Raw genomic sequence first — 19,042 nt, 5'->3', positions numbered from 1 at the left:
CTAATGTCTGCCCAAGTCCAAGGAAATACTTTTTTTTTCAAGCAAGAATGGGAAAACAGACCAGCACGTTTCGCAGCCACATCTGCACAAGCCCAGAGAGTATTACAGAATAAACAAGAATGGGAAAACAGACAAGCATGCTGCCACAGACATGTCTGTCGGAGTCCAAGGAAGGTTACAGAGTCATCAGTATATATTAACATTACAAATGGCCAAAACCGTTGAAAACTTCACCTTTTCACAGATTGGCTAGAAACTGTCATCCTACATTTTGAATTGTATTTCTTGACAATGATTGGTACAGGTTTCAGTAACGACAGTCTTCATTGGTCCAAGAAATTTCTATTCACTGTACATTAACAGAAAAAGATAAGAGTGGAAAGTTTTGTGTTCTGGCTTTTGTGAAAGTTCCCTAAAAGATATATTCCAAGATTATTCTATCTATTGTCTATCTCAGGGCCCAATTGATATGTCCTTGTGAGTCCTTGGGAGCTCCTGTGAGCCCATCTCCAGCTGGGTCCCACTCTCTACTCTCAAGGAGAGGGAACAATGATTCCAGTATTATTTCCTAAATCACTGTCAAAATGGAAAATAGATCCAGGTCCTTTAAGACTTAGGTCTTATTTGAGTTACAATGAACCACAATGACCACCCACATTTTGTACATGTTATCGTTAATAATATGTCCTAAATACAATGTTGCTTATGTTATCATTCTCAGAAAAACCCCACAAAATAAATAAAGATCAAATTTACAAAAATATTGACAATAAAAGGGAACAGTAATGTAAACTAAAAAAAAAAGAGATATTAAAATTACTTAAGAATTGACTTGGGACATCATCGTTAGTAGGGGACTACTGAGACAGATAGGGTTAACCGTACTGGCAGCTGAACAAAAGAGGTGCTACAAGATTATCATCTAGACGTTGGGTAAACAGGAACCCACCCTGTCAACATGAGATAAGATTGAAAAAACCCATGATTTTCTACCTCCTTAGTGTTTTTCTAGTCTCCTCATCTTTTACAGGCTCCGCGTGCATAGAAAAAGCAAGCGTGCTGTTTAACCTCCATTAGCCCTCCAAAGATGGTGATGTAGCGCTGAACATCAAGTGGACTTGCGCTATATCCCATTATAAGGGATGCCAAGGGCTGTCAAGCGGACTCCATCTTGAATATCAGCGGGTTCCATCATAGATTCCAGATGCCTGAGCAACCCAATGAGCATACATCGCCATTCTGAGAAGTACCCGCCCCTTGAAAGAAGCCCACTAAATATGCATTACTCTCTTGTCTCCACAAACCCATATAAGCCCTAATCTTGCTTTCCTGTTCAAGTCAGTCTTTTGGAGAGGCCTAGATCCCCACTGACTCCTTTTGCTTGACTCAAGCCAAAGAAAGCTTGCTGAAGATAAAGTTTGTATTTGTGTGTATTCTTACTCGGGAAAATACAAGGATCCTTTGTGTCAGATTGGCAATTGGTAACACAGCTACAAATAAAAGGTGAATGGAGCACAGGTGGTGGCATAATGGTTAAGAGCTATGGCTGCAAACCAAAAGGTGGGCAGTTTGAATCCACCAGGAGCTCCTTGGAAACCCTATAGAGCAGTTCTACTCCGTCCTACAGGGTCCCTAGGAGTCAGAATCAAATCCTTGCCAGCAAACTTTCTTGTTTATGTTTTTTGGATCACAGGTATGCTGTATGCTTCCTTCACAGAAAGATATGCTGCCTCTGTTCCTTCATGGTCAGTCTGATCACATCTGCCTTGTAGGACCAGGAAAATTCTAGGGGTTTCTGGTCCACTGATTGCACCTTTTGAAGATTTCTAATGCTTAATGGTTTCAAAACTATCTCTAATATTGTTCATATTTCCTTGAATCAAAGGTCTTTGGGAAGACAGGATTAGATGTTTGTCCCAGCCTTCAAATCTGACCCTCTATGAAGCTGTGATGCCTTTACTTTTCCATTTTCTTCTCCAACACAAATACCCATAGCAGGTACTCAGGGGAGAGACGATCTGGCTTGTACCTCTAACTGGCTGCATGTTGACTGTGTTTCTGAAGCCAAATATTTCTGTTTTAGATTACATTCTATGGACAGATGCAATGCTGTTATTCCATGCATTTGCTTTTTTTTTTTTTCTATTATCCACGTGTTCTCTCTAGGCCCTTTAAGCAAACAGTAGTATCTTTACCACAGTCAATACTGCACAGGGGAGTGAGGAATGGGGAGAAATTAGGGTGCTGTGAGTAGAATCTCAAATTCAAGGCCCAACCTTAGATCCACTGAATCTGTGGTTCAAGCCCTCCAAGTATACTGATGCTAAAACTTGGGAAGTACTACTCTACATTTGAGAAGGAAATGCTAAGGGCCAGGTGTGTGCTGAGGAGTAAGAGTGACTCCTGGGGTGTGCTGTCCATTCTCAAGCCATAGTTGTATTTGCCTTACATGGAGAGTTTGTCATCTTTTCAACACCTCCAATAGTTAAGGTGACTTTGGAGGTCACACAATACATAGCTTATTTTTTCTGGATGAATCCACAAAGAATCAAAGTGATGCTCTCTAGTGAAAATGAGACAGATAGGGTTTACTGTGTCAGTGGCTGAACAAAGCAGCTGTTAAAAGATTACCACCTAGAAGTTGGATAAACAGGAACCTGCCTTGTCAACATGAGATAAGATTGAAACAAGCCATGAATTACTATCTCCATCTTAGCATTTTTTTCTAGTCCTCTCCTCCTTTATAGGCTCCACTTGAGAAGAACAAAGTGTGACCACTGTTTGGCCTTCCTTAGCACTCCAAAGATGGCAATCAAGTGCCCTTGTGGTATGTCCCATAATAAGTCATGTCAAGGGCTGCACAGAGGACTCCATTTTGAATATCAGGGGATTCTATCTTGGATTCCAGATGCTCCTGCAACCTAATTAGCATACACTGCCATTCTGAGAAATACCTGCCCCTTGAAAGACGCCCACTTAATATTCATTACTCTATTGTCTCCACCAAACCCCTAAAAGCCCTAGCCTTGCTTCCCTTTTTGAGCCAGTCTTTTGGAAAGGCTTATATCCTTGCTGACTCCTTTTGCTTGACTCAAGCAAAATAAAGCTTGCTGAGGTTAAAGTTTGTCTTTTGTGTGTATTCTTACTTGGGAAAAGAGAAGGACCCTTTGTGTCAGATTGGTGACTGGTAACAAAAATACCTGCAGTTCGGTCAAGGTATTTGGGTGTCTATTATAGACTGAACTGTGTCCTCCTAAAATATGTGTCATAAATCCCAACCTCTATGCCTGTGGTTACAATCACATTTGGAAATGGGTAGTTTTTGTTGTGTTCATGAGGAAGAATTAGCATTGGGTGCCTTGAGTCAATCATTTACTAGATATAAAAGGGGCAATTCAGCCAGCAAAGATGGGAGAAGATACACACCATGCCACATGGAGATCTGCAATGAACCAGGAAACAAAGCCTGAAGAGAAAAGGAGTTTCCCCCAGAGCTGACAAGAGGAAGCCATCCTCTAGAGCTAGGGTCCTGAATTTGAACTTATAGCCTCTGTTTATTAATACTGTTCACGTCCAGTATTTCTGTCATAGCAGCATTAGGTAAGTAAGACAGCGCAGTGGCCCTCAACTCAAAATCCAAGCGAAAAGAGACTGCAAGTTTCAAAACAGAGACTGTACTATTTATGAAAAATTTTTATTGTGCTTTAAGTGAAAGTTTACAAGTCAAGTCAGTCTCTCACACAAAAACTTATATATACCTTGCTACATATGCCCAATTGCTCTCTCCCTAATGTGACAGCCTGCTCCCTCCCTCCACTCTGTCTTTGTGTGTCCATTTCCTGAGACTGTAATGGTGATCTTTGTCCTCACAGAAAGATTTGGAACCCTGGACCCGGCTGCCTCTCCAGACACGACCATGTGATTAGGCCAATCTTCTGGTCTAGGACCAAGTTGTTAAGCCTATAACATGAGGGAATTGTGATTTAAAATCTTCTTGGCATTAGGTAGGCTTATGGTCTGAAAGACACTGCTTTGTGGCTAATAGACCGTTCCTCTTCCTCCCTGGAGGAAATCTTGCCACTACCCACTTTCTTCATTGCCCTCCCATGTGCATTCTTCTTTCCTAAGCCACGGATTTATTTCTGTTTGACTCTTGTAAGGGACTCTTGTTTTGTGGCAACCTTGGCTTTCCTGATTCTTCAGTCTTCCAAGAACCAGGTGTAAGCAGTATAGAAGTCCACTGTAAAAGTATAGGTGAGCTGTGTTCTAGGGTAAAAACACCACAAGTTTAGTAAAGCAAAAAGAATGTTTGATTTGGCATATATTCAAAGAGACAAAAGTAGGAAATGGACAAGCATGCCGCCAGATCTGCGCATATCCAACTCCGAGGAATATTATAGAATAGACAAAAGCAGAAAAATGGACAAAATGTGCTGCCACAGCCATGTCTGTTCGAGTCCAAGGAATGTTCCACAATGACCAGTACATATGAACATTACCAAATGGGAAAACCAGAAATTCACCCACACTTTCATGATTGAACCCACCCTACTCCAACAAATTCTTCATGACAATCTCTTTTACATGCTGTGTGCACAGCTTTTAAATCATTGAAAAGACTTCCAGTCTTTTTTCACTAAAGGAAAGCTAAATAAGACCCATATGCAACCTGTTTTGACTTACCTACAAATTCGACTTACAGACACCGTCAGAAAGTGATCTATTTCATAACCTGGGATGGCCTATAGTCGTATTTTACAATCCACTTGCCAATTTCTGTATTTTAATTGGTGTATTTAGACCTTTTACATTCAATGTAATTGTTGATTCTTCCAGAGCTTGCGGTTGGCATTTTGTTTTCTGTTTGTACTTTCTCTTTCTTTTTTACTTCTTTTTTACTGTCTCTTTACAGATGACTTGAAATTTTAAAAATCCATGTTAATTTATAGAGTTTTTGAGTGTATCTCTTTGCATAGATGTTTTTTAGTGGTAAAACAACATATATGTACATCTATATGTATGTAAAAGTATGTATATATAAATCAGAGTGTGTCATCATATTACCCATTCAAATTAAGTGTAGCAAGCTGTCTTAGGCTGGGTTCTCTAGAGAAGCAAGACCAGTCAAGCATGTAAACATACCTATATATAGGAGAGAGAGGTAGTCATACCAAGGAAATAGCTCATGGGGTGGTAGAGGCTGGAATGTCCAAAGTCTCCGGGTCAGTGTGGAGACTTCTCTCAATACATGTAGCCATGGGCTGACAAACCCAAGATTGGCAGGTCAGACAGTAGGGCTCTTGCTCACAGGCTTTGAAGACTGACAAATACAAAGATCAGTAGGCAAGATGACAGGTAAGCTGCTAGCTCAAGTTTGAAGAAAGAGAAGTCAGAGGAACAGAAGCCAGCTGCAGGTTCCAGAACAAGCAAAAGCTTAAGATCCTTGCCAAAGAGTCCACCTATACCGGATGCAGACCACACCCTCAAGGAAATCCTTTTTCAACTGATTGGCTACTCACAGCAGATCCCAGCATGGAGGTCATCACATATCAAATCTCATCATGGAAGTGATCACATCATCATACAACTGCCAAACTACATCATAACTGCCAAACCACTGAGAATCATGGTCCAGCCGAGTTGACACACAATCTTAATGATCACACAACCTTACCTCCTTTTTTTTGGGGGGGGTGGTGGTTTAATCTTCTGCATCTCTATGCATGCTTTTCTTAATGATGCAACATGTCTACCATGAGTGAGTCACTCCTACTTTTCATTTTCTTTCTAATCCCTCTTCTCGTCCTTCTTCTTCTTCTCTTCCTTTTTTATGACTTATTCACTGTTTACTGCTCACATCCAAAGGAACAGGATAATTCTCTTGATGAAGTTTGTACATTAGGATATTTCATCCATAATGTGATCTAAGATAGTTTGTGACTTTGACCTAAACCTGGAAAAATGCTATACAGATAATCCAGGAACACAAGGGAAGTTTTGGGATGAAGGAAAGACTAAGCTGTCTAGGGAGGAAAGATGCCACAGGGCATGGGATAAGACTATTGTTTATTCCTCCTAATTAATTCAGCACTTCCAAGAAACTGAGAATATGTGAAAGCAGAGAATATGTAATTGCTTTTCTTTAGGAATTTCTGAATATATAATGCAAATTCTTTAGGAATTTCTGAATATGTAATACATAATACCTTATGAATATGTCATACATAGTTGGTGGGTCACACAAAATCACCCTGGATGGGTTTCTCTTCAATCCACAAGGAAGTTAGAGAAAAATTCTAAGGAAAATACCTGGGAGGTTAGCATTTTGATGACACAAGTGTCCCTCCAAGCTATGTTGACTCTCTTCTCCCTACTTGAAGTAGCCTGGAAACCTCCAAACTTCACCTAAAGACATGAGGAGCACTCTCACATGGAGATTTGGGACCCACAACCCTGGCTGACCTGCATATCAGGTGATTCTTCTCCTTGTTGGTAGAGAGTCAACTTGTTAATACCTCTGTTATGAATGGATTCTAATAAAAGATTTTCCTGATGTTAAAAGCTGGCATTTCTGACAAGGGGAGCTCCTCTTTGAGCTTTCAAACTTTGCTCCCTGGAGCAGTACCATGTCATCTTTGAGGCAGAAAATGTGTGAATGAACCAACATATGGTGTTCTCTCTCGTGCTGTAATCTAAATCCTTTATTGGAGATTTAGTTCTTGGCTCATATTTCTCTACCCAGATGCATCATTATTATCAGTGACTTAGACCAGTGAGCCCTCGAAGAAATATGTCACTTCTGAGTATCTCACAATCTCACAGTTTATTAATTCTAAGTAATTATGTTCAGAGCTTTCAGGTAGTATTTGATTTCTTTTTTGAATGTTGTTAAATTTTTTTCAATTGCAAAGTTAATAATTTCAAAACAGAAACTGAATGCTTCCTAGCAACTCTTTCACTTTCAGATTTCTATTACTTTTTAGTGTATTGGCCTGATGGATAGGCCTCTGAATCCAGATCAGAAGATAGAAGTTTCCAGTCCATACTTGGTCCCTTGTTTATTGTTGGACAAGAAGTGGAAGCTTCTTGAATTGACTTCCAGTGGTTGGCTCTAGAGATGTTCCTGGAGGGGAGGGGTGGAGTTTAGGTTGTGTCTTCTGGCATAGATCAATAAACAAACCAAAAAATGATACGAAACCCTTAGCCATTGAGGTTGAGTTGATTCCATAAAGATTAAAACTGTTGTGGTCCAGTGCATTCCCACTCACAGTGATCCTATAGGGCAGAGTAGAACTGCCCCATAGGGTTTCTAAGGCTGTAAATCTTTATGGAAGCCAACTGCCCCATCTTTCTCCATTGGAATGGCTGGTGGTTTACACCACAAAGCGCCTAAGCACTACACCACCAAGGTTCCTCAAAGATCAGCAGTTAACATTAAAGAAAACTAAAAATGGTCAGAATCTCAAGAAGACCTTGAGCAAAACTATGTCCCAATAATTGTCATCATACTAGATTTGGTCAATAGTTTGCATTATGTCAGTGACAGCAAACCACTAGAAGTATTGTATAAAGAGTTGTTATCGACATTATAGTGACCCTGGTTTTCCTGGCTCACAGTCTTCCTCTAGGACTGGTAGACGATGGCCAAGAAAAAGATGTGAGCAATAAAATAGCCCACTGTAAATGATGGAATAAGCTTCTCTGGAGAATTCTAGGTTTCAGATGGCCTGTAATGAAAAGTTAGTAATGTGGTTATTAAGCTTAAAACTGGCTTTGAAATCTGGACCCTCACAGAGTCTGAGGCACATCAACTGCGCTAACCTAGCTCAGGGATTCAACTTTTCCTGACAATTACAGTCAAATACTCCATGGTGAAAACCCTGGTGGTTCAGTGGTTAAGAGCTTTGGTTGCTAACCAAAAGGTCAACTGTTCGAATCCATCAGGCTCTTCTTGGAAGTTCTGTGTGGCAGTTCTACTTTGTCCTATAAGGTGGCTATGGGTCGGAATCAACTCGAGGACAAAGGGTTTGGCTTTTTGGTTTTATTCTCTACGTATTCTTTCTGTTATTTGCCTTGCTCTGTAAGCACAATGCACTAATATTTGATAAACTCAAGGCAAAATCTTCAGGCAGATCCACCTTCTACATTCAACATTGCTCCCTACCACCACCAATGGAATTTCTTTTGGTTCCCTCAGAAGTCCCCAAGATCGGAGTTTCTGTGCTGCAAACAAAAACAATCTCATGTATGCCCTCCAAAGTGTGCAGTTTGTCTATCCTGCAATGGCAAGACAGTCTCTGAACTCTCATAGCCAGAGTTGTGCATGAAACGAGCTGGTGTTTTCTGCAGAACAAATGATCTAAGTCCATTTTCCTTAGAGAGAGCCTTCTTACTACTTGTGAACTTCAAGGAAGCACAAGAGGGATGGAAAGCTCAGAAATGATCTATCTCCTTGATGGTCCAGAATCCTTTGCAACCACAGAGACCCAGGTACAAGCCCTCTTCCACCCACTTCTTTTCTTCTTCCTTTTTTTTAACCTGTGCCTCAACCATCTATGTTTCTTCCCAGCATCTGCAGCCCTTCTTTATCAGTGGACATAGCACTCTGCCCCTCCTAGCCATCTTTCCCCTCCCACTTTCTTTGTGTCTACTGCTCCTCTTCCTGGGTGAAGCCTCCCCAGGCTCCTTATTCCCCATTCAAATTTCTATGCCAGTGGTTCTAAACCTATCGGATGGTAAAAATTACCTGGGGACAATTCTAAAGTATATTAATTTATGACCCCATCTTATTTCAATGCAATCAGGAACGGGGAAGTGGACCAAGGAATCCATATTTTTATAAAGTTCTCGGGCTATTATTCCCAAGCTTTGGTGCCACTGAAATACACCCTATATAGCATGTATGACCCTTATGTCTTTGTGTTTATTATATTACCTTTTAGTATCTTTCTGCCCCTGACTTCACAGTTCTAAATTCTAGTAGTCCAAATTCAGGGTGTCAAAAAACTTATTGCCATCAAGTCAATTGTGACTCATAGATGACTCATAAGAACACTATAGGACAGAGTAGAACTGCCCCATAGGATTTCCAAGGCTGTAAACCTTACAGAGGGAACCTGGTGGCACAGTGGCTGCTTGTTGGAATGGAACAGGAGCTCAGCTAGAGAAAGATGTGGCAGTTTGCTTCCATAAATGCTTACAGCCTTGGAAACTCTGTGGGGCAGTTCTAGTCTGTCCTATAGGGTCACTGTGAGTCAGAATCCACTTGACTCCAACGGGGGGTTAATCTTTGTGGAAGCAGACTGACACATCTTTCTCCCCACAGTGGCTGATGGCTTCCAACCACCTAACTCCTGGTTAGCAGCTGAGCACTTATCCACTGTAACAGTAGGGTTATGTTTTTATGGAGGCTGTAGATCCTTTTTTGTTTCTTCCAGGTTCTGGTGAATCCAGGTGGCCCTAGGATTACACCTGCAGTAGAACTCCCTGGCCATCTTTCCTCTGTGTGTGTCTCTATCTTGTCTCCTCTTTTATAAGAATACCACTCAAATAGGATTTGGGCTCACACTAACCCAAAATGATATTATGTCAAGTTAGCTGATAAAGTGTTCAAGAAGCTATTTCCAAACAAGGTCACATTCTCACATACTGGGAGTTAGAGCTTCAAGATATCTTTCTGAGGGGGACACAACTGAATCCATTACATAGCTGTGTGTATATACCATAGATTATTCAAATAGCTTCCAATTAATGGACATGTGGCTTATTTTTAGGCTTTTTCTATTACACAATTTAAAAAGATTAGCTACTATCATATTTCATTTTGTATTTTTACCCATGTTTATTTGGAATTGATTGCTAACAAAAGGCTTGCTGAATGGGAGGTTAAATGCAAATAATATTTTGCTAGCTGCAGCTGTGTAAGTTTGGAATCTGTGCATATCACATAGTAGAAACTCCATGAAGATATGTTGGAGAAAAAGAACTGGAATAATTTAATGGAAACACTTCCATGAAAAGTTACTTAGGGCATATCACTTTTGTTTCGGGAGTGAGAATTCTGCAGCCACAACTGCTTTTGATCAGTACAATCAGAACTTAGAGTACAGTAAGTGGGGTAGAGAATTTAGGGGTAGGGAGGATAGAAAGGAGATTGGTTTTCCATGGAGAGGAAAAAAAAGCAAGCTCCCACTAGGACTCGAACCCATTATCTATTATTTACGAGACTTTTAACCAACCAAGCTATAGGGCTTTTACAAACGTGAGTCTTAATGCTGTTTCTTTTCTTTTCTTTTCTTTTTTTTCTGATTAGGCGAAATATTCTTGCTGCAAAATCTACACGGTCCAGACCCGTTTGCGGTGAGAATGTGGACAAACAACAAGCAGACGTTTTGCTTATTCACATGTGCTGTAGAACTAATAACGCATTCAGAGTTTCCAGCCGCTTGAGTGTCAGCGCCAATAATGCAATTAGTCCAAGGGTAACCCTCAGCAAGTGTGGAGGCAGCCCAATCGTTCCAAAAGGGATGCACTCTTCTAAAAACAAACTTCGCCATTACGTGGCTCATCTTTTATAACTTAGATTCTTCGTTCAGACACCCTAATGAGGGTCTCTAACAAAGGAATTTCACTTAGTCTCTCCCTGACAAGTGATCGTCACTTGCACTCACGGCAAGCAGTGATTTGGAGGGGACGGAACTGACGAGAAGAGAAGGCTGGGAGGGTTGAATTCAGCTGCTGCGTCTCCCTCAAAACCATACCCACCCAGTGCCGTCGTAAAACCGTAAAAAAAAAACAAAAAAACAAAAACAAAAAAAAACCATAGCTCCTTAAAATCCCGGAATGCCAAAAGGAAGCGCTTATAATGACTCTAATCAGAAAACCAGAGGTGTAGAGCCTCTTGGGGGAAGGGGCAGGGGAAGAGAGGCCGGCTGGCCACACTGGTTTCCTGGATCCAGGTAAAATTCTCCTGAAGTTAAGAGTCTTTGGGCTCCAGGGAAACCCCGCTGTGCCTACTCACTCAAGGCTGGTTTCAAGCGCAGTAGGTCATCCGCTCGCAAAGAATGTAACTTCTTCTGGTCTCTAACCCGGCCCTTGCACCCTGCGGTAACCCCCGCCTCTGCCCGCGGTTGCATCCCCGGGAGGCTCAGAAGGCGGGGTTGGATAGCTGTGAATAAGACCGCAGCCCTGCTCGCGGGAGAATGTCGGGCATGGGACTGTAGAAGAGCGGTGGAAGTCGGGGTGAAGCTACAGAGCCGCCCCTAGGACACGCTGGGACTGAAACGCCTGAGGGGATCAGCAGGGTAGGCCGACAGGGGAGGGGAGATCCAAAGACATCGGCCAGATCGCTTTGGTGGGGTGAGAGCTGGCGGGATGTGTCCTCTCAGGGTTTGGGGACGACACCAAGGAATAGGTCGTTTGCAAACTGACGCCGGCTCTGGGATCTGGGAAATAAGACCGTCCACACATGCAGCAAAAACTGGGAGATCTATTTCCACAACAAGGAAGCTCTCTTACAAACGCATACATTTACGCACAACACACAGAACCATGACTCGATTTCCAGGTGGGTGATGCGGGAGCTCCTCTGTTCCCTGGTTGCGAACATAAGGAATAACTTCCCGATGCCCACCCCTGACCCCCAGACGCAGCTGAGGAGAGGCTTCACCTCCGCCTGGTCACAATAAACTCACACGATTTGCGTATTTGTATGGAAATAAACATTAACTGTTTTCCCATTTCTACTCCAAAGCAAGAAGCCCTTCACCACGCTACTTTGCTCAGTAATCCTCTGTTCCCCTTCCCAGTGCCATTGAAAAGCAAGACAGGAAAAGATGGACTGAAAGAGGAGACAAAGAACGAACGGGCTCCATCATTTCATTTGGAATTTCCTTAGCTTTCTGAGTAGTGTTTGGAGTGTGGGACAGCCTGAGGTTACCAAGCAGAGAAGTGTCTTACTGTTTTACTTTCCCTTCTTCGCGCTCCTCCTCTACTAACCCATCAACGGTCTCCAAAAATTGGATCACATTTTTCAGGCACGGATGGCAACAGACCTCATGTAATTTCAGATTTGTCCGTAGATAATAGTGAAGCGGATTTGTACTTATAAACGTAGGAGTCGTATAAACAATACTTCGGTGCGTAAGTAAAATGGCACCCCCAGGCAGCGGGAATAGCTCAGTCCGAGAGCGTTAGACTGAAGCTCTAAAGGTCCCTGGAGCAATCTCCGGTTTTAGCAGTTTTGTTTCCCTTTGCATAATTATGATCATAGCTTTTTAAATATAACAGTTGCATTCCCAGGCTTTAGAAGTGTAGTAGAACTAAGTGTAAATAAAGTTTAGGAAAAACTTCTCTGGAAGGAGGGCGTAGCTTACAGGTAGAACATGTGCTTTGCATGTGAGAGGTGTAGAGATCCATCCCCAGCACCTCCAGAGTTTTCCTCTATTTCAACACGGTTTAAACTCATTCTTTAAGGAATTGAGCCCTGGGGTCGTCCAGGAGTTGAGAACTCCCCCACCAAACAAAAAGCCGCAGGCAGATTCTCGGAAACACTATGGAGCAGTTCTATCCTGTCTTATACTGTCACTATGCGTCGGAATCCACTCCATGGCAACCGTTTTATACTGTCCCCCACCCCCCGAAGGAATGCAAATATAGTTCTCCTAATATTTTCAATACCATTCCTGCACACATACAAAGTAAGAACATAACCCGGTGGATTCCTCCAATGCTCTTCCATTCACTGGCTGTGAGCCTCTACATCCCTTAAGGAGACTGTGACAACGGAAGGAAGATGTTAAGAAAGGGGCGAAATGAAGAGCGTGATCCCAAAGGAATCACTTGCAACATCCTGACGCAAAAGCCTGCACATTAACTGGTGGTTCACCCTGGCTCTCATTTGTAGTGTTATTAAAAAGACAGAAAGGCAGAAAAAGAGATGGGGAAAGGCTTCTGCAGACAGTTTTCTTTAGTGCATTGTGTTGTCTGGGCCAAAGGATGGAAAAAAAGCAGAAAAGCCTATCTTAATGCCCACCGATTTCTCTAGGGGAGCTCGGCCCAAAATTCAGCAATGGACGACCGTAGGTCCCGAGTCTTTTTAGATGAGCGCTTGACTAGGACTCTGGGCAAGGTAACGCAGTCAGGGAATTAGAAGATTTCCTAATACGAAAGGAGAAGAAATAACTAGAATCAACACATCCTCAGCCGATATTCCATAATATCAATTTGCCTTTACTACCTCACTAACTCCATTTTCCTCCTTAATTTAAGTCTTTAAATAAAATATTTACTGGAAATCTGAGTTAACAACAAAAGGAGGTAGACCCATGTGAAGAAGCAGGGAAAAGCTTTTCTGTCAAAATGGAAAATAGGTACAGGCAGTATCCGACTTGCCACATATTTGAGTTACAATGAACCGCACTTACCATCGCATTTTTTGTACATCTTGTCGTTCTTAATATGCCCTACATACAATGTTGTTTATGTTATTATTCTCATGCCAACCATGCAAAATAAAGGATAAACTTATAAATATATTGACAAATAAAGGCAACATGAATGAAAACTAAGAAAAGCAAAAAAAAAAAAAAAAGAAATTCAACTTACATAAGAATTGACTTAGGACACCACCGTTAGTGGGGCACTACTACAAATAATTTTGCTGATGTGGCACGACTCAAAATCAGAAAAAACAGCGGCAAATATCCATTAATAATCAGAACCTGGAATGTACGAAGTATGAATCTAGGAATATGGGAAATTGTCAAAAATGAAATGGAAAGAATAAACATTGATATCCTAGGCATTAGTGAGCTGAAATGGACTGATATTGGCCATTTTGAATCAGACAATCCTATAGTCTCCTATGCTGGGAATGATAACTTGAAGAGGAATGGTGTTGCATTCATCATCAAAAAGAACATTTTAAGATCTGTCTGGAAGTACAATGCTGTCAATGATAGGATACTATCCATACACCTACAAGGAAGACCAGTTAATATGACTATTATTCAAATTTATGCAGCAAACACTAGGGCCAAAGATGAAGAAATAGAAGATTTTTATCAGCTGCTACAGTCTGAAATTGATCGAACATGCAATCAAGATGCACTAATAGATACTGGCAATCGGAATTCGAAAGTTGGAAACAAAGAAGAAGGATCAGTAGTTGGAAAATATGGCCCTGGTGATAGAAACAATGCCACAAAGCAAACGATAGATTTTGCAAGACCAACATATTCTTCATTGCAAATACCTTCTGTCACCAACATAAATGGCGACTATACACATGGACTTTGCTGAATGGGACACACAGATATGAAACTGACTACATCTGTGGAAAGAGACAATGGAAAAGCTCAATGTCATCAGTCAGAACAAGGCCGGGGGCCAAGAACCATCAATTGCTCATATGCAAGTTCAAGCTGAAACTGAAGAAAATCAGAGCAAGTCCACAAGAGCCAAAATATGACCTTGAGTATATCCCACCTGAATTTAGAGATCATCTGAAGAATAGATTTGACACATTGAACACTGGTGACCAAAGACTGGACGAGTTGTGGAATGAGATCAAGGACATCATACATGAAGAAAGCAAGAGGTCATTGAAAAGACAGGAAAGAAAGAAAAGACCAAGATGGATGTCAGAGGAGACTCTGAAACTTGCTCTTGAATGTCGAGCAGCTAAAGCAAAAGGAAGAATTGATGAAGTAAAAGAACTGAACAGAAGATTTCAAAGGGCCTCTCGAGAAGACGAAGTAAAGTATTATAATGACATGTGCAAAGAGCTGGAGATGGAAAACCAAAAGGGAAGAACATGCTCGGCCTTTCTCAAGCTGAAAGAACTGAAGAAAAAATTCAGGCCTCAAGTTGCAATAGTGAAGGATTCTATGGGGAAAATATTAAATGAAGCAGGAAGCATCAAAAGACGATAGAAGGAATACACAGAGTCATTTTACCACAAAGAATTAGTCGATGTTCAACCATTTCAAGGGGTAGCATATAATCAGGAACCAATGGTACTGAAGGAAGATGTCCAAGCTGCTTTGAAGGCATTGGCGAAAAACAAGGCTCCATGAGTCGATGGAATATCAATTGAGATGTTTCAACAAACAGGTGCAGTGCTGGAAGTGCTCACTCATCTATGTCAAGAAATATGGAAGACAGCTTCCTGGCCAACTGACTGGAAGAGATCCATATTTATGCCTATTCCCAAGAAAGGTGATCCAACTGAATGTGGAAATTATAGAACACTATCCTTAATATCAGGCACAAGCAAAATTTTGCTGAAGATCATTCAAAACCGGCTGCAGCAGTGTATCGACAAGGAACAGCCAGAAACCCAGGCTGGTTTCAGAAGACGATGTGGAACCAGGGATATCATTGCTGATGTCAGATGGATCCTGGCTGAAAGTAGAGAATACCAGAAGGATGTTTACCTGTGTTTTATTGACTACGCAAAAGCATTTGACTGTGTGGATCGTAACAAATTATGGTTAACATTGAGAAGAATGGGAATTCCAGAACACTTAATTGTGCTCATGAGGAACCTTTACATAGATCAAGGGGCAGTTGTTCGGGCAGAACAAGGGGATATTGATTGGTTTAAAGTCAGGAAAGGTATGCGTCAGGGTTTTATCTTTTCACCCTACCGATTCAATCGGTAAGCAAGCAAATAATATGAGAAGCTGGACTATATGAAGAAGAACGGGGCATCAGGATTGGAGGAAGACTCATTAACAACCTGCATTATGCAGATGACACGACCTTGCTTGCTGAAAGTGAAGAGGACTTGAAGCACTTATTAATGAAGATCAAAGACCATAGCCTTCAGTTTGGATTGCACCTCAACATAAAAAAAAAACCTCACAACTGGACCAATGAGCAACATAATCATAAAAGAAAAAAAAGATTGAAGTTGTCAAGGATTTCATTTTACTTGGATCCACAGTCAACGGCCCCGGAAGCAGCAGTCAAGAAATCAAAAGACACATTGCGTTGGGTAATTCTTCTCCAAAGGACCTCTTTAAAGTGTTGAAAAGCAAAGAAGTCACCTTGAAGACTAAGGTGCACCTGATTCATTCCATGGTATTTTCAATCGCATCATATGCATGTGAAAGCTGGACAATGAAGAAGGAAGACCAAAGAAGAATTGATGCCTTTGAATTGTGGTGTTGGTGAAGAATATTGAATATACCATGGACTGCCAGAAGCAAGAATAAATCTGTCTTGGAAGAACTACAACCAGCATGCTCCTTAGAAGCAAGGATGGAGAGACTGCGTCTTACATACTTTAGACATGTTCTCAGGAAGGATCAGTCTTTGGAGAAGGACACCATGCTTGGCAAAGTACAGGATCAGTGGAAAAGAGGAAGACCCTCGATGAGGTGGATTGACACAGTGGCTGCAACAATGGGTTCAAGCATAACAATGATTGTAAGGACGGGGCAGGACATGGCAGTGTTTCGTTTTGTTGTGTATAGGGTCGCTATGAGTCAGAACCGACTGGACGGCACCTAACAACAACAACAAAACAACAACAACAACTACAGATAAAAGGTGACTGGATCACAGGTATGATGAAAGCTTCCTTTGTAAACAACAGTCTCTGTCTCTGTTCCTTCATGGTCAATCTTATCACATCTGCTTCTTATGACCAGTAAACTTCTAGGAATTTCCATTCCACTGCTGGTAAATTTCTAATGCTTTATGGTTTCAAAAATGTCTCTATCTCTGTATGTATTCCTGTTGAATCAAAGTATCTTTGGGAAGACACAGAATTTGATGTTTGCTCCCAGCGCTCCCATCTGGGATGTCATTACTTCTCAATTTTCTTCTCTGATGTAAATATCCATAGCAGGTAGTCAGGAGAGAGATTGTCTGAATTCCAAGTCTGATTAACCTCAGGTTGGTTGTATTCTTGGGGTCAATTCTTTATTTGTTTTAGAACCCATTTTATCAACAGAGGTAATGTGGTCATTTCATGTGTTAGCTCTTTTTCCTGTTATCCACTTGTTCTCTCCAGGCACTTTAAGAATACGGTAGAAAAAATTGAAAGGGTCATGTGGGGACAGTAATACTGGCTTCATAAAATGAGCTAGGAAGCATTCCCTCCTCTTCTATTTTCTGGAAATGATTGTGTATAGTCTGGGTTAATTCTTTAAATATTTGTTGGAATATTCTAATTAATCTTTCTGGACCTGGTGATTTTTTGGGGGGTGGGGAGGGGTAGAGGACTTTTAAAATTAGAAAATTAAATATCCTCGATACAATGCTATTCAAAATACATATTCATTTGGGGTAACTGGTGGCCATTTGAGTTTTGTGAGCAATTGGTCTGTTTCAATTAAGTTGTCAAATTTATGTGTGTAGCATAAATTAGGCTATTTCCTTATTATTCATTTGTTGTCTGTAGAGCCTGTATTGATATCCCCTGTTTCATTCCTGATTCTGACACTTTGTGTTTTCCTTCCTTCTTTTTTTTTTTTTGGTTTGTTTGTTTCTGTCAATCTAGAGGTTTGTTATTTTATTCATCTTTTCGAAGAACCTACTTATTCTTTCACTGCTTTCCTCCATTTTGTTTACTTTCAATTTATTTCTGCTCTTATTTTTAGGATTTCTTTACTTCTACTTGATTTGAGTTTACTTTGCTCTTCTCTCTCTCTTTTTTAGGTTCTTCAAGTGAGAGTTAAGGCTAATCTCCTCTGGAACTGAACCACTGTGGCCGCTGGTCGAGTCGGTCGCTCGAATGTGGATATTCTACTTAATGTTGGGTTAAGTGCCTCCGCGTTTCTTGATCGCTGTAGTTTGGGTTGTCCAAGGTCGTCTAATCACGCATCCACCACTGACTGCTTTGTTAAGGATCCTAAGAAAGGGTCATTTTAACCCACTGCGATTGAGTCAATTCCGACTCCTAACGTCCCTACAGGACAGAGCAGAACTCCGCTATAAGGTTTCCAAAGAGAGGCTGGTGGACTCAAACTGTTAATCTTGTGGTTAGCAGCTGAGTTCTTAATCACTGCCCGCGAAACCAAAAAACCAAACCCACTCCAAAGCCTCTTCCGACTCATAGTGACTCTACTGGACAGAGTAGAACTGCCACTTAGGGCTTCCAAGGAACACCTGGTAGATTTGAACAGCTGACCATTTGGTTAGCAGCCTTAGCTCTTAACCCCTAGACAGGGTTTTCAAAAATGAATGGAAGAAAACAGGGGCTCCTCCGGGGTTTGAACCCGGGACCTCTCACACCCAAAGCGAGAATCATACCACTAGACCAACGAGCCGCCACCCTAGCTTTAAGGTTTCCTCTCATCTGACTGAGCAGGTGGGACTGCTTAGATGATTAAAAGAACTAAAAAATTTTCGTTGGGCCATTTAGTTTTCTCCTTTCTCTCCGTCCTTCTTTTTCTACCCTGATATTCCATGATAAAAAAATGATATGCTACCTAAAACCCAGTATTTATCTACTAGTTGTTCTGGCAAAATCCTTCTTGCTTTGGGGTAAGGACTGGTTCTTTTTCTTTCCCTTCCTTCTTGTCTTTCTTTTGCTGACGCCCTGCCCTGGCATATACTAAGCCCCAGGAAGCCGAAACGGGAGAAGGCTAAAAGCAATCAGTTGGACCATCGGCTTCCTTTTCTTGTGAGAAGAGCAAACATAATAAAAGAGATGAGAGGATGAGGGTTGCTATAAAGTGAAGAGAAGGTGCCAGGGATTGAAGCAGAAAACCCATGAGTGCGAAGCACGCTCTCTACGACTGAGCTACACCACCTGATGGCTGACTAGCTTGGTGATGACTCTTGTTTTCATAAAAGCAAACTGATATTTTTTTCTGTGGGGCTTCTCCCTCACCCCCCCCAAAAAAGCAAAAATAAAAACTCTAAGAGTTCCCTAGAAAGAGGTCATTGGGTTAAAAGCCACCCTTTCTGAAACCATTCATGTGGATACTGTCTAGCGCTGTCACAATGAGGTTAACTGGATTGTAGTCTGAATAACCGTTTCTGGTTCTAGGATCTTCCCACTCTGGTAGTCGACTCCAAGGTACAC

General features: G+C 41.4%; 1 non-coding gene across 1 annotated transcript; it reads right to left on the bottom strand.

Moving 5' to 3' along the window:
* Nucleotides 1-18,209: 18,209 nt before the first annotated feature.
* On the bottom strand, nt 18,210-18,281 carry TRNAP-UGG (transfer RNA proline (anticodon UGG)). The gene has a single exon. It is a non-coding gene; the product is annotated as a tRNA-Pro (tRNA).
* Nucleotides 18,282-19,042: the final 761 nt, after the last annotated feature.

This window comes from Elephas maximus, chromosome 1 (genome assembly GCF_024166365.1).
Source record: "Elephas maximus indicus isolate mEleMax1 chromosome 1, mEleMax1 primary haplotype, whole genome shotgun sequence".
Taxonomy (NCBI): Eukaryota; Metazoa; Chordata; class Mammalia; order Proboscidea; family Elephantidae; genus Elephas; species Elephas maximus.
This window is presented reverse-complemented; position numbering and strand designations above follow the sequence as displayed.